Source organism: Pelophylax lessonae (genome assembly GCF_965119305.1).
Source record: "Pelophylax lessonae genome assembly, chromosome: 1".
NCBI classification, from domain to species: domain Eukaryota; kingdom Metazoa; phylum Chordata; class Amphibia; order Anura; family Ranidae; genus Pelophylax; species Pelophylax lessonae.
Genome location: NC_138768.1, coordinates 825,826,819 through 825,840,949, shown reverse-complemented (window position 1 = coordinate 825,840,949; position 14,131 = coordinate 825,826,819). Strand labels below are relative to the sequence as shown.

Sequence of the window (14,131 nt, the reverse complement as noted above, 5' to 3'; positions counted from 1 at the left end):
GTCCAAAGGGTAGTAATAAACAGCGCATACTCAGACTGGTCTGAGGTGGTAAGCGGGGTCCCCCAAGGCTCAGTCCTGGGACCAACCTTGTTCAATTTATTCATAAACAACATTGAGGTCGGGATCAGTAGTTCGATATCAGTTTTTGCAGATGACACAAAATTGGGCAGGGCAATAACTTCACAACATGAAGCAGATATCCTGCAAAATGACCTGGACAAAATAACAGAGTGGGCAACGACATGGCAAATGAGGTTTAACGTGGAGAAGTGTAAGGTTTTGCACTTGGGGACTAAAAACATAAAAACACAATACACGTTAGGAGGGGAGCCCTTGGGGGAATCAAAAATGGAGAAGGATCTGGGAGTCTTGGTTGATGATAGATTAGGAAACAGCATGCAATGTCAAGCGGCAGCTTCCAAAGCCAACAGAATATTAGCATGCATAAAGAAAGGGATGCATTCCAGAGATAAGACTATAATCCTTCCACTTTATAAAACTCTGGTCCGACCGCATCTGGAGTATTCCGTCCAGTTCTGGTCGCCAGTCCTCAGGAGGGATGTGTTGGAGCTGGAGAGAGTCCAGAGAAGGGCAACTAAACTAATTAGGGGATTGGAGGACCTTGACTATGAAGAGCGTCTTCAATCGCTCGATTTATTCTCCCTGGAGAAGAGACGTCTGAGGGGGGACATGATAGCAATTTATAAATATCTTAATGGGGATCCCAGCTTAGAAAAAAAGCTGTTCATTCGAAGGGATTGCATGAGGACTCGAGGGCATACAATGCGATTAGAGGAGAAGCGTTTTAACCTCAGGCAACGCGGGGGGTTCTTTACTGTTAGGGCAACAAGATTGTGGAATTCTCTACCACAAGAGGTGGTTTCTGCGGGTAGTATGGTGGCTTTCAAAAGACTCTTAGACTTACATCTCAAGGATCAGAACATTCAGGGGTATGGGAGATGATTACAGCCACACATACCTACACAGGTTGAACTAGATGGACTATTGTCTTTATTCAACCTCACCTACTATGTAAAGGAAAAATGCTAATGTGCAGAGACACACCTGGGTCTGATTTACTAAAACCACATCAGCTGCAGCTGTCAACCACTCATTGGACTTTTACAAGCTACCGGCAGCAGAGCTGGGTGATGCCCCTGTACCTTCTACCTACACCTAAACCGGAGATTCATGTGCCAATGCAAAACACAATGGGGTTGATTTACTAAAACTGGAGAGTACAAAATCTGGTGTAGCTGTGCATGGTAGCCAATCAGCTTCTAACTTCAGCTTGTTCAATTTACCATTTTACGTCTGCCCTATAGCAGATTTACTGCTACAGGGTAGCAGTTGTGCACCGGATCACGTCTATATACCTGATTTGACACTTGCTATGGACATTTATAATGGCCCGAGAGGTAATGCTGAACCTTCAATGGTAACAAATGGGATGGTGACCAAAACTTACAAGACACCGTCCCTAGCTGTACAAGCCATTCAGCTCCCCTCACAGTTGGTCAACATACACTGTAGGGCACACACAATCAGAAAGGATCATGTGTCTTTGGGAAACACACTTGCAAATCAGGCTGCAAAAGAAGCAGCTTTGTCTGTTCTTAGAGTAGTAGAAATGGTTGCCCTGTCTCCCCCCAGGGATCTTTGCCAAAGACTGGAAAGAGTAGGCGTACCTCAAAGTAATGCCTATACTTTTTATCTCCCAGTATCATGGGATAGGACACAGAGGGTACAATGAAACAGCAAACGTTTTAAATATGGATTTTTGCATACAGAACTTACCTAGTCTGTGCAAAGAGTATGTACAAAGATGCACACATGTATCAGGAACAACCCTACTATTCTACAATCATGTACAACATGAACATCTACTGCCACCTAGTGCTCCTTTTACACATCTGCAAATTGACTTTACACACATGCCCAAAACAGGCAAGAAACAGAAATACCTGTTAGGGATTATGGATGCTTTTTCAAAATGGCCGGAAATATTTCCATGCAACAGGGATAATGCTAAAACAGTGGTAAGAATACTAGTGAAAGATCACACAGAGATGGGGCTGTCCATTGCAGATTAAATCAGAAAATGGGCCTGCTTTTTTCTCTAAAGTATGCCAGAAACTTGTAAAGCAGTTACAGATAGAATGGAAGTTCCATATTCCTTATCATTCACAGAGTTCAGGTACAGGATGAACAGAACAATCAAGGATAAAATTAGGAAAGCTACTGGAGGCACATTTGACAAATGGGAAACTGTTCAACCAGCAGTATTAGCAGAGATAAGAATGACACCTGCCAAAATAACTAAATTATCGTCTTTTGAAGTGATTATGGGGAGACCATTTCCAACACCTTGGGCATAAGGCCCACCTATAATAGAAACAAGTGATCTGGAATTGAATCAAGAAGAATATTGTAGGAAATGGATTCAGACTTTGAATGGCATCTATGATGATGTGGCTCTCTTTCTCTTCCTTCACAGGGGTCAACACCACCTGGAGATGTGGTCATAGTGAGACAACTAAACAAGGTCAAAGGATCTGGATTCCCCTTAGGGCCACAGACAACGGTGATCGTAGTGACCAGAACAGCAGTCCTGAGTAAACAGAGTCCCTAGTGGATCCATGTGACCAGAGTAAAGAGTAACAAAGAGGGGCGAAACAGGTGATAAAGACCCTGAAATTAAGGCAAAAGACAAGGCAGGAGAGGATACAGAAGATGTCCAGGCTACTGCCTCACCAGACTTCTGGGAAAGCACTGTGTTCCTTAAGGACCCTCAGGTGTAAGCCATCTGGTCCTGGTGACTTATTTATGTTAAGTTTTTCTAGTCTATTTTTGAGTCTGTCTTCTGTTAACCATGAGTGTGCTTCCTGTGATGTGTTAATAACATTACCATTATAGTCTAGGTTACTGTATCCCCCCATTTCTTTTGTGAAGACTGAGGAGAAGAATTTATTCAGAACCTTTGCCTTCTCTCTGTCCTTTGTAGCCAAGTTCCTCTTCATCATCCTTTATGGGGCCAATATGTTCTGGCCTCACTTTCTTACTATTTATATACTTAAATAATTTCTTAAGCTCCTCAGCCACTTGTTAACTTCCCTAATCTCCCGCTGCCTCTCTGGTGTGGCTCTAGGTACCAGTAGTACTTCTGAGAATACTACCTTGGAGGTCCTACTCCTCAATTTAGCTCCCAAGTGCCTGAAATTGTTTTTTTAGTACTCTCCATCTTCCTCTAACTGTCATTGGTACCCACGTGTACCATGACAGCTGGGTCCTCCTCCCAATATTCTGTCCACCAGATTTGTGATGTGCTGAACCCGAGTGCCTTGTAAACAACATACAGTTTAGCGCTTACGGTCTTTGTGACAGATTGCCCTCTCTGTCCTAATAATCGAGTCCCCTACCATCAGAATCTGTCTTTCCTTACCCTCGCTCTCACTGGAGGAGTTCTTCCCCTGGCAGCTAGTGACACAGGTCCCTGTGTAACATGGAGCCCGTGCATTTGGATGCATTCCCAAAGCCTTAACCTGCACCACAGAAAAACACAGGCCTGTGTGTAGAGGTGCTCTGGGCGTTATGGGGTTATTAGACTGGTGACCAGAAGGATAAGAGAGAACATGGCCTATGGCCTGCATCTGTGCACATGGTCAAGGTGTGAGTATGGCACAGGAACCAATAGATGGTCTGAAGCTCTGCGTGTAGGGGAGGAAGCTCAGATGCATGTACAATGGTAAAGAACAGCCTGCCTTTATACTTAACTAAGCCATCTCCAATGTTAGCAGCTGGGACACCAAACTCAACTGTTTGGCTTCACTGTAAATGATGTGATTGTTGCAGAACCAGCATCTGTTTTAGACTTGGATGGGGCAGGTGAAGGATTACAGTCATGTGTCCATCTGGATTTCCAATTATACAGAATCAGGCCTCTCTTTCTTTGCTTCTTGTCTGCCACCATTTGGAAGCAATATGCAAAGAAAAGGCACTTACTGTCCTTTTAATCATGAGTCCCTCACTTCTCCCCCAAGATATTTCTAGAACTTGGATAAAGTAAGGGAGGGTTATAACCCCTGTGAGATTTTTTTTTTTTTTTTTTTAATCACCATCTGTGTCCTATTGCAGAGATTTCCCTTCACTTCCTGTTCCATAGCTAAATAGGAATTGAGAGGAAATCCCTGCAAATTAAGGTAATTCATTGGGGACCTCCAGATCCTTAGAACTAGCGTCCCCGTTGGAAGATTTCCCCTCTATTACTTTTCAGGGGACAACCCTAAATTTGGAATTTTCTTTTACTTTCGATGATGATGGTAAACAGGACAAATAGAGAGGGTGAACCTCCCTAACGGGTGCATAGAAAGTGATCAAAGCTAACAGAATTAAATTCCTCTGCACTCTATCCATGTACTAAAAAATACACGTCAAGTCTAGTTGAATATGACTAATTATTCAGGGTAAGCGATGTTATGCATGATGTGATGTTTTGGGGTACTTTTACTTTTACTCCATGCAACATGTTAGGCATCATACCACAGGGTGAATGTATTTATTGTATAATAATTGGAACTGTATTGTTATGTAGTGTATTTATGCACTGCGCTGCAGTATAGGGTGGAATGTTACCCCGATTAAGCATTTGTTTTTGTTTTTTTTTATATAAAAAATAAAGTATATAATTCCAAAAAAAAAAAAGCTATTACCAGCTACCCCCCAAGACATTGTTTAGTGTGGCTATTACATTTAGAGTGGCACCAAATTTACATTTCTAGTACAAAACTGGGCAAATATATATTTTACAAAAGTAACATTTTTTATTTTTTTTTAATGTGATGCTACAAAAATGAACAAATATGAAAATAAGTTTAAGTTTAGGCCCCTTTCACACATACGGTCCGTTCAGTTCATCAGTTCAGTCACATCAAAATGTATCAGTTTTCCATCCGTTTTTCATCCATTTTTCATCAGTTGTCATCCGTTTTTCGTCAGTTGTTATACATTTTTTGTCAGTTGTCATCCGTTTTACGTCCGATCTGTTTTTTTGACGGATGAAAAATAGGGCATTCATCCGTTCAAAAAAAACAGACATTGACGGAAGCGGATGAAAACGGATGTTAACTGATGATCGTCCGTTGTCATCCGTTTTTACATAGAGATACATTGATGTCCGTTTTTCATCCGTCAACGGATGGATGAAAAACGGACAAACGGACAGCATGTGTGAAAGGGGCCTTACAACTGGTAAAAAAAAAAAAAACACAATAAGACCAATACAAAAAGAGGAGAAAATAATGGACTAGGGCTTATTATGGGTAAAAGTTAAAAAAAAAAAAAAAAAGGTTAAAGAAATTAAAAATTATACTATTATGTGTAGGTTACGAGCCCATTCACATTGAGGCGACACGACTTCGGGGAGCGATCTGTGAAGTCGCATGCACTGCTGTGCACCGCGACTTGCAGAGACTTCACATAATGGAAGTCTATGCAAGTCGCTCCGAGGTCGCCCCAAAGTAGTACAGGACCCTTTTTCTAAGTCGGAGCGACTTGTGTCGCTCCTATTAGAACGGGTCCTGTACTACTCAATGGACCGCGACATACCGCGACTTGTCAGGCTGACAAGTCGCGCTGATGTGAATGGGCTCTAAATGATCTACTCATAAAAAGGAACTAAAATAAATTTTTATAATAATAATGTTAAAACACATTTATCATTGAAGTCTGCAAACACTGCTTGCAGGCTCCCTTAACACAGGAAATGCTGCCTGTACTGAAACAGAGCCATACAATACATACAATCTCCATACCTCCATTCCCACAGCAGCCATATATGCAGCGCTCCCAGTCTCTCCCCACTATCTTAGACCCAAGGCAGCAGTACATTCAGTTTGTTCCCATTTCTACAGTTACAGAAGCCATATATCCAATTCTTTCATAACCCAGAAGCCATATTATCAGCCCCCTGATTTTCTACATCTACATAGCTGCTACAATTACAGAAGCCAGATACACAACTCCCAAGTCACATAACACACTGTAAACAAAAGCAGAAACCAAAGCACACACCAATCTGAAAAACAAGTCAGTGTGGTGAAGCTTGGAAACCAGTAACTTCTGTGTCTGGTCATTGTAAGCGACGTTTAACAGAGTGGGTAAATAATCAGACAGAGAATAACTGCAATTTTCACTTTACTAAACAGGTGCAGCATACAAAGCAATAATGCAAAACCGGTTCTGGAGGTCAAAAAACATGTATACACTGCGGAATATTTATTATGAAAGCTGCACAAATATGGACTCTTTAGAGCAAAGTCTTTGTGACTCAATCAGGTTATCCTAGCTGAGAATCACTACTTCAGTAAAACAGTTTAGACCACAGCCACATGCAATTATCCTTATGGACAGCAACCCTCACGATGAAGTCCAGGGTAGCGCCGGTAACAAAGGTGAACAGCTGAGGGGTCCATGGCACAAGACTGGAGCACTACCCCACTGAAACTGCAGTACTGGTAGCAATCATGCTCCCCACAGTAGCTAGGTCTTGTAGAGAACCTACGTGTTATTAAATGTTATGTGAATAAAGCCAGCACACGAAAAGTCTTCTTCCAAGTAAAATACTTTATTCCAACATGGATAGCGGTGACAACATGACAAATGCCGACGCGTCTTCGGCTTTACGCCTTCCTGATGAGGAAGGTGTAAAGCCGAAAACGCGTCAGTTTTGTCATGTTGTCACCGCTATCCATGTTGGAATAAAGTATTTTACTTGGAAGAAGACTTTTCGTGTGCTGGCTTTATTCACATAACATTTGGTTTGGACTTTCAACTTGAGCATCGACACTTAGCTCTTTATCTTCCCACAGTGCGGTGGAGCTAGGGTGAATTACTGTTTCTACGTGCTAGTAACCCTTGGCCAGGCTGCCCGCACACCAGTGGAGGGCCTCTCATCTGGCTGCAGATCACTTTCCCAGCTACCTCTGTCTCATCAGGTGTGGCCTTCCTGTGCTGCTGAGGGAAAGAAGTCAATAAACGTATCTTCCCTGGGTGTGCCCAGAAACCCAGGGAGTTGTGGGAAAATTAGATAGAGGGGCCTGTGCTTGCACCTGAGCATGGGCAGTAAATGGTACTCTGCTACACTCCACCCCATTTGAACTTTGTGTACCTTGAATGTCTGCAGACCATTCAAATTCATCCTATGCAAGGAATACAGAGGATCTCCCGAAAATAGGTTTCGGGAGCACCTCAGTAGTTGAGTCTCGGCTCCATCTCCTGGGAAAAGAGGTTATATGTCTCTGTCTTGAGGTGTATCTGTAGATGGTGGTTCAGAGGGCTCCACAGTAGGAACATGGACCTGAGATGGGTGGCATCTCTTGGGGTTCTTGTAGATATAATCGTGGAAGAGCAAAACGCAGCCACCATTGAGTCACTGGTGGTAGAGATGCTTGTAGCTCACAGACTTGGACAGGTTATACGAAAATCCCATTATGACCCTCTCTGTGGGCCTAAATGGATTTGAGGACTTTATGATGTAGGCATCTCAGTTTTACCTTTTCTCTGGATATTGTGGACTGGCACACCTGGGATATGTTGTTGTAGGACAAGTCCTGGGACATCTTTTCATGGCGATTTCAATTTTCTTGTCGGTGTGCGCCGGTGACTAGCCCTCTGTCCTCTTAGGTTGACAGTCAAAGTATGACGCTTCCAACTCGCTTTGCTCTACCAACAACCAGTCTTTAACACATGTGTTGAGAGAGGCATTTCCACTCCTGAATTCAGCAAGCCAGAGTTTGTTAAAAGTGGGTGTACACGCTCACATATACCCAGTGAAGTAAACAGGTTTAGATAATACATAGAGATGAGACAGATCTCCCTACATAAGTTTTACATGTGTATCTGCTGTCTTCAGCTTTATATAAACTTTAGAAAAGGGCACATTGTATTAGAGATTTTCTCTTCCTGTTCAGCAATGGGAGTGGATTCTTGGCATACAGCCCAAGGCAGCTGATTGGAGGAAAGGCAACCCCCCCCCCCCTTTGTTCACATAGGCAGAGACTTACAGAGCTGTGCTGTGACAAGACAAGCACTCTGCTAATCTATTTATAGCAACCTCCCACTACACGAATTTCAGTTGTCGGAGAATTTGTCAGAAGTTATCATGTTGATAACAGAGCAACTAAAGAGCAGAAACGCACAGGACTCAGGGCTTTGGAGAAAGATAGGAAAACACTACAGATAGATGTGCTTAGGTCAAATTTAATGAATCAGGTTTACATCTACTTTAAGCTCTTCTGTGGGCAACGCGGCCCATAGGTCTGTGGGCCCCGGAGACTACAGCAAAATATAGCATGGTAGGGTGGGTGGCCTGTCTGGGAATGTACTGTATGGCTGTACTTCCATATCACTTTTGGTAAGTATTGGGTCCATTTTCTTCTTTTCTCATAAGCTAAGCCTCTGAGTAGTTGTATCAATGTGCAACTGAACCTCTCACTTCCCCAATGCCTTGTAAAGGGTATGGTGTAGTGTGCGACTTCAGCATGCCTAGTGTGTGGCATCTCGCTTTCAAAACAGGATTTCTAAATGTATCTTCTACGGACAGCCATAAGGATGACAGAAGTTCCACCATCTGATTGGCGGTCATAGCAGCCTGCTTGGGGGTAGGTACTACCACTGCTAACTTGGTAAAGTGGTCCACCACGCTGACGATATGATAGCATTCGTTTTCCGACATGTTGTGCATATGAAAGTTGTTGGTTAGTATTTTCAGTGGGGCAGACAGGTGACATTTCAGTGTTGGAATATAGGCCCCAGCACCCAATGTGGGCCAAGTTTTCGCAAACTTGTTCAATCCTCTAGAACAGGCCCACACACATGGTTTGTCTCTTGAACCAGTTCAACGTTTTGTGGATACCCTAGTGTCCTTCTTCCACATTGACTCCCTCTGCCACAGAGAAGCCCCGGGCCCTTGACAGCTTGACCTGCTAGGTCACTGACACGTTGTGGAGAAACATCTTTCTGCAGTACAGTATACTATCCCTTAGTAGGAGACTGGACCATTCACTCAGCAGTTTGTTGGTTTCTGGTATTAGCTTAAAGCGGAGTTCCACCCTAAAATGATACTTACCTCCATCTTCTTGCTCTTGCTCTGGGTCACCTGATAAACAAATGGATAATCGCAATTTTGGTTTAGAAGAAAATATACTTACCTTACTTCCTCTTCCTCCCCTCGGAGGCCACGGTGATACGTCACTTCCTGGCTTGCAATGATTCCTGGGTGCTGAACGTCATCGCTCCCAGGAATCAATGCGCCTGCACCGGCCCCGACGTCAGTTCCGGTACAGGCGCAGTCATACCTTGCTAAACAGCTTCTGGGCATGCCCAGAAGCTGTGCCGGGATGACGCTGCGGCACCGGAAGTGACGGCGGGGCCGGTGCAGTGCATCGTGGGACCGAAGAAGACAGAAGAGGACACAGAAGAGGATCGCGCTGGCTTCAAGCTGCCCACACCTGAGATGGCAGCGCTGGACAATACTTTTTCAAGGTAAGTATTTCTTCTAAAAGGTAAGTGCAACCCGGGACAGATCAGAGGCTAACCATTGTGGAATGTACTAGCCCTGACTGTCCCGGGGGTATTTTTATTAAAAAAAGCTTTACTAGGGTGGAACTCTGCTTTAAATCTTTGCGAAGAGCTGGGTCATATCCATATCTACTTGGGGGGCAACCACTGGATCTGCTCTCTGTGTTCCTGGCCAGTTATACTTTTTCAGTACATGGATAAAGTTCACCTGCTGCCTATTCTTAGTTTGGCTATACAATGATCAATTTAGGCTGGTTTCTGATGAGCCAGACAAAATTCGAACAGTGAATGGCTTTGTACCCACAATACAACCTGACATCTGATTTAAAATTCAAAGCAACCAGGCAGATAATTCTTGGCCAAATGGCAGCAGTCGCTGTTTGGCAGCGCCCAGTGCATTCCGACAGCCACCAGCTCTAACTGTCAGAATGCCATAGCCCTTAGCAGGAGTTTCGTCCATCAGCACTGTTTAGTGTGGATAGTTCAACCCAAGTGCTTGTAGACATGACGTGGTTGTAAAGAGGCTGCAGGAGATCAGAAGCTCAGGGATGTAAAAAGGACGAAAACAAGTATTTGAAAAATAGGCAGCGGCTGCAATTGTTGATTCGCTGTGCTTTAGCTGGCCTATTGCTACTCCTTGAAAAACATAATAAAAAACAGAAGCACAGAACATATTAGCGGTTTCCTCCGGACCTTTAAAGTGGATCCACACTCTGAAAACTGGATACAACAATGCTTATCTCTAGTGGGAACTTTTAGAGCCGGTTCACACTGGGGCGACACGACTCCTTACTACTTCGGGGGCGACTTGTGCATTACCATGCACCACGACTTCGGAGCGACTTGCAGGGACTTCACATAATGGAAGTCTATGCAAGTCGCTCCGAGGTCGCCCCGAAATAGTACAGGACCCTTTTTCTAAGTCGGAGCGACTTGTGTCGCTCCTATTAGAACGGGTCCTGTAGCAGTCAATGGACCACGAGGGAGCGCGACTTGTCAGGATGTCAAGTCGCCTGATAAGTCGCGCTAGTGTGAACCGGCTCTTACATACCTATTTGTAAACGTTATTATTTGTAGCACTGCACCCATGTGAGCTGCTGAGAGTGGGTTACCCTGGGTTACCCATAGCAACAGTCTGTAAAATATTCCTCACTTTACACTTAGCTCAGTCAATGAAAAGTCCAGGGGATTTGTTTTTTTTGTGTTTGTATTTTATAATGGGATGGGAGAAGGGATGAGTGGGATACTCCTTCTAGTAACTATGCACAACATGAGGACAACTATCTGCAGAGGATGCGGCAAGGCCGCTGCTTCACTTTGCCACTGAGGTGAAGATTTTTCTGATGAACTGTACTTTAGCTTCTCTTCAGGGTCTAACTTGGCACCCCCTTTCTGACTCACTGTGTGCTGATCCTTGTCCACTGACTCTCCCTGGAATGCCCCCCTTCCTGGGCAGACCCCTGGCAAGCTCCCTGGTACTCACGGACACTGTTTTTCACAGGGACCTCTGCCACTGCTCCACCGTCAGTTTCTCCTGGACCACACAGTTCACCTCCACACTCTGGTCCACTAGGCTGACCACCCGTGACCGCTTTCCACTATGACAGGAGGAGAGACAGCCGTCACCCTCCTCCTGTGACCTGGCTTCCCACCCAAAGACCCCCTGTCACATGTGTCCCTGGCTTCCATGATCAATCCCAGGATGCACTGCGGTTGTGCCCTCCCACTGGGACTGTCACAAAAGCCTGTGTGTCACTGGCTGGGTTTCCTCCACTGTCCAACAGGCTCCCCTATTGGAAACAGTGGGAACACTCCCTCAGACCAAGTGAATCACACCTGGACACATGTAACAGGCAACTGCTCCCTGATAAGCAGAATACTCAAATGCTTTTACCTAGCACCTGACAAGGAGGGTGTTATACATTCTTTAGCATAAAAGTAACTGGTATCCTAGGTGAAGTTACCAATTTAGAACCCATGGGTGTAAGACCACTTTTTCTGAACTCTTTTCAGGGGAGATTTAGTAAAACTGGAGTGCAGAATCTGGTGCAGCTCTGCAAAGAAACCAATCAGCTTCCAGGTTTTAGCCCCCGTTCACATCTGGGTGATTTGACATGCCAAATCGCTGCCTATTGCCGGCAATAGCACCGGTTTCCAATAGTAGTTCCGGCACTACTTTTGGCAACTTCGGGGGGGGGGGGGGATTTCAATAGACATCTGTGCAGATGTCTTTCAAATCGCAACCCCCCCCCCCCCCAAACTCGTAATGAAATGCGGGTTTGAAGTCGTGCAAGTTCAGCTTTCCAATGTCAACGAGGGCTTCTGTCAAAGCTTGTAAGAGGTTGTAAACCACCAAAAAAATTTTTTTTTTCTTTTTGCAACCTGCAAGAGATACTAGCTCATTATGAAATACTTACCTTAGAACGAGCCCCCACCATGCCGTCCGCTTACCTGGATGACGGGCGACATGTCCAGTCGCCCATCTTCCGGGATCGCGGCATCCGGCCATCTGATTGGCCGGAGCCGCAGTGACATCACTCCCACGCACGCGCGAGCCGACGGTCACGGCACGGAGCTCTGAAGGAACGGCACCAGCGGCCATTCCTTCAGAGCGCATGCGCCAGTGACGTCACTGGCTGCATGTAAGGTAAATATCTCCTAAACTGTGCATGTTTAGGAGATATTTACAGTACCTATAGGTAAGCCTTATCATAGGCTGCTTACCTATAGGTACAAGTTACAGAGGAGAATTTACTTCCTCTTTAACTGAACAAGCTGAAGTTAGAAGCTGATTGGCTATCATACACAGCTGCACTAGATTCTGAGTGCTCCAGTTTTAGTAAATCTCCCCCTTTTGCGGCACTTTGGCCCTATTACAATTCAGCCTCTACTACCGAATGGCAGTCCATAAAAAGTCTTCGATCTATTTATAATGCTGGCGGTGATTAAGGTCGGTGGAAGTATGAGGAAGGGCGGCATAGAATCAGTGACGTATAACGAAAAAGTATATAGCAAAAACATTTCCTGCACCTACTTGGTTCTGGCTGAGCCGGGTCACACACCGCGCCTGCAGTCCTAACCTCCCAGTGAATCACACTCTTCCTGCTCAGCTATCTATACAACAACCATAGTCTGGAAGCTGATTGGCTAGTCTGCCATGCACGGCCAACCCTCTGTTGTATCATCTGCGTGAAATTCATCTGTTAACTCTTTATGCAGCCACCGAGGCTGATTTACCAAAGGCAAATAGGGTGTTCACTTTGCAAGGGAGGTTTCCTCGCAATGAATGAAGTGAAGCTCTGCTGACTTTCATCATCCAAATGCGCAAGCAAAAATACAGTTTTATTTTCATTTCCTTGTATGTGATTGGGTATTCTTTGCAGATTTCAATTCTTGACATACTCACTAAATCAGATACAGCACTTTGCAAAAGTTTTAGGCAGGTGTGAAAAAATGCTGTAAATTAAAGTAGAACTATAGGCACATTTTTTTTTTTAAGTTGGATGGAGTAAAGGAGGGTTATAAACTAGGTCAGATTTTTTTTTCACCATCTGTGTCCCATTGAGGAGATTTCCCTTCACTTCCTGCCCCATAGCCAAACAGGAAGTAAGGTGAAAATAAAGGGAATTCCCCATTGGAAGATTTCCTCTCTATTACATTTCTGGGGACAACACAAAATTTGGGATTTTTTTTAAGGCCCCTTTCTCACACGGAGTCCGTCAGGCGGAGTCCGTTTTTCTCAGCGGGGGATCGATCCGCCGATCCCCCGCTGAGCAGGCAGATGGCAGCTCTGTCTCCGCGCTGTGTGCAGAGACACAGCTGTCAGGTCCCCATTCTTCTCTATGGGGGAATCGGATGGAAACGGACCGTCTGTCCGTTCTCATCTGATCCGATCCGCCAGATGGATGGAAAATAGGGTTTCCATCTGTCCGGTTTTGACGGTCGGATGTCAGCGGACATGTCTCCGCTGACATCCGATGCCCCATAGAGATGCATGGGGTGTCCAAAAAACTGACAGGCGGATCTGAACGGACTCCCTGTGTGAAAGGGGCCTTACTTTCACTTTCAATGATAATATTAAAAGAGGACAAATAGAGAGGCTGAATCGCCTTACCGGGGGTGTTCTATCAAATTTCCCTACCCCGTCAGATTTCCCTACCTACGTCATTTCCGGTTGAGATCAGCTGTGGATTCCTCATGCAGCAGCTTGTAGCCGCGTCACACGTCCTATTGGGCATGCACAGAATAGGAAGGGAATTTTGATAACATCGTAAGGGGTAAGGCAATAGTCCAAGTGTGCATGCACCTGCGCATGCGCACCAACGGGTCGGGCAGCGGGATCTCTTATAACAAACATCCATCCGATCTCCATGGCCCACACTGCGCTGACCCGACACTGCGCCGAGCTGACACTGCACCGACCCAACAATCCGACCTCCATGCCCCACACTGCGCTGACCCGACAATGAGACAGTGGGCATGCGCGTGTGGGTAGGGAATAGGATTGTCCCATTGTGTGCCATGGAGATCGGATGTATGTTTGTTATAAGAGATG

At 45.0% G+C, this 14,131-nt stretch overlaps 1 protein-coding gene across 2 annotated transcripts in view; it reads right to left on the bottom strand.

Annotated features, from left to right (window-relative positions):
- MAVS (mitochondrial antiviral signaling protein) overlaps positions 1–12,679 on the bottom strand; it is an 80,472-nt gene extending 67,793 nt beyond the window's left edge. For both annotated transcript variants that reach the window (XM_082243573.1, XM_082243572.1), the window contains exon 1: positions 12,611–12,679. The gene's annotated coding sequence lies outside the window, so the exon portion shown is untranslated. The remainder of the gene's footprint in view (positions 1–12,610) is intronic.
- Between the last annotated feature and the right edge of the window lie 1,452 nt (positions 12,680–14,131).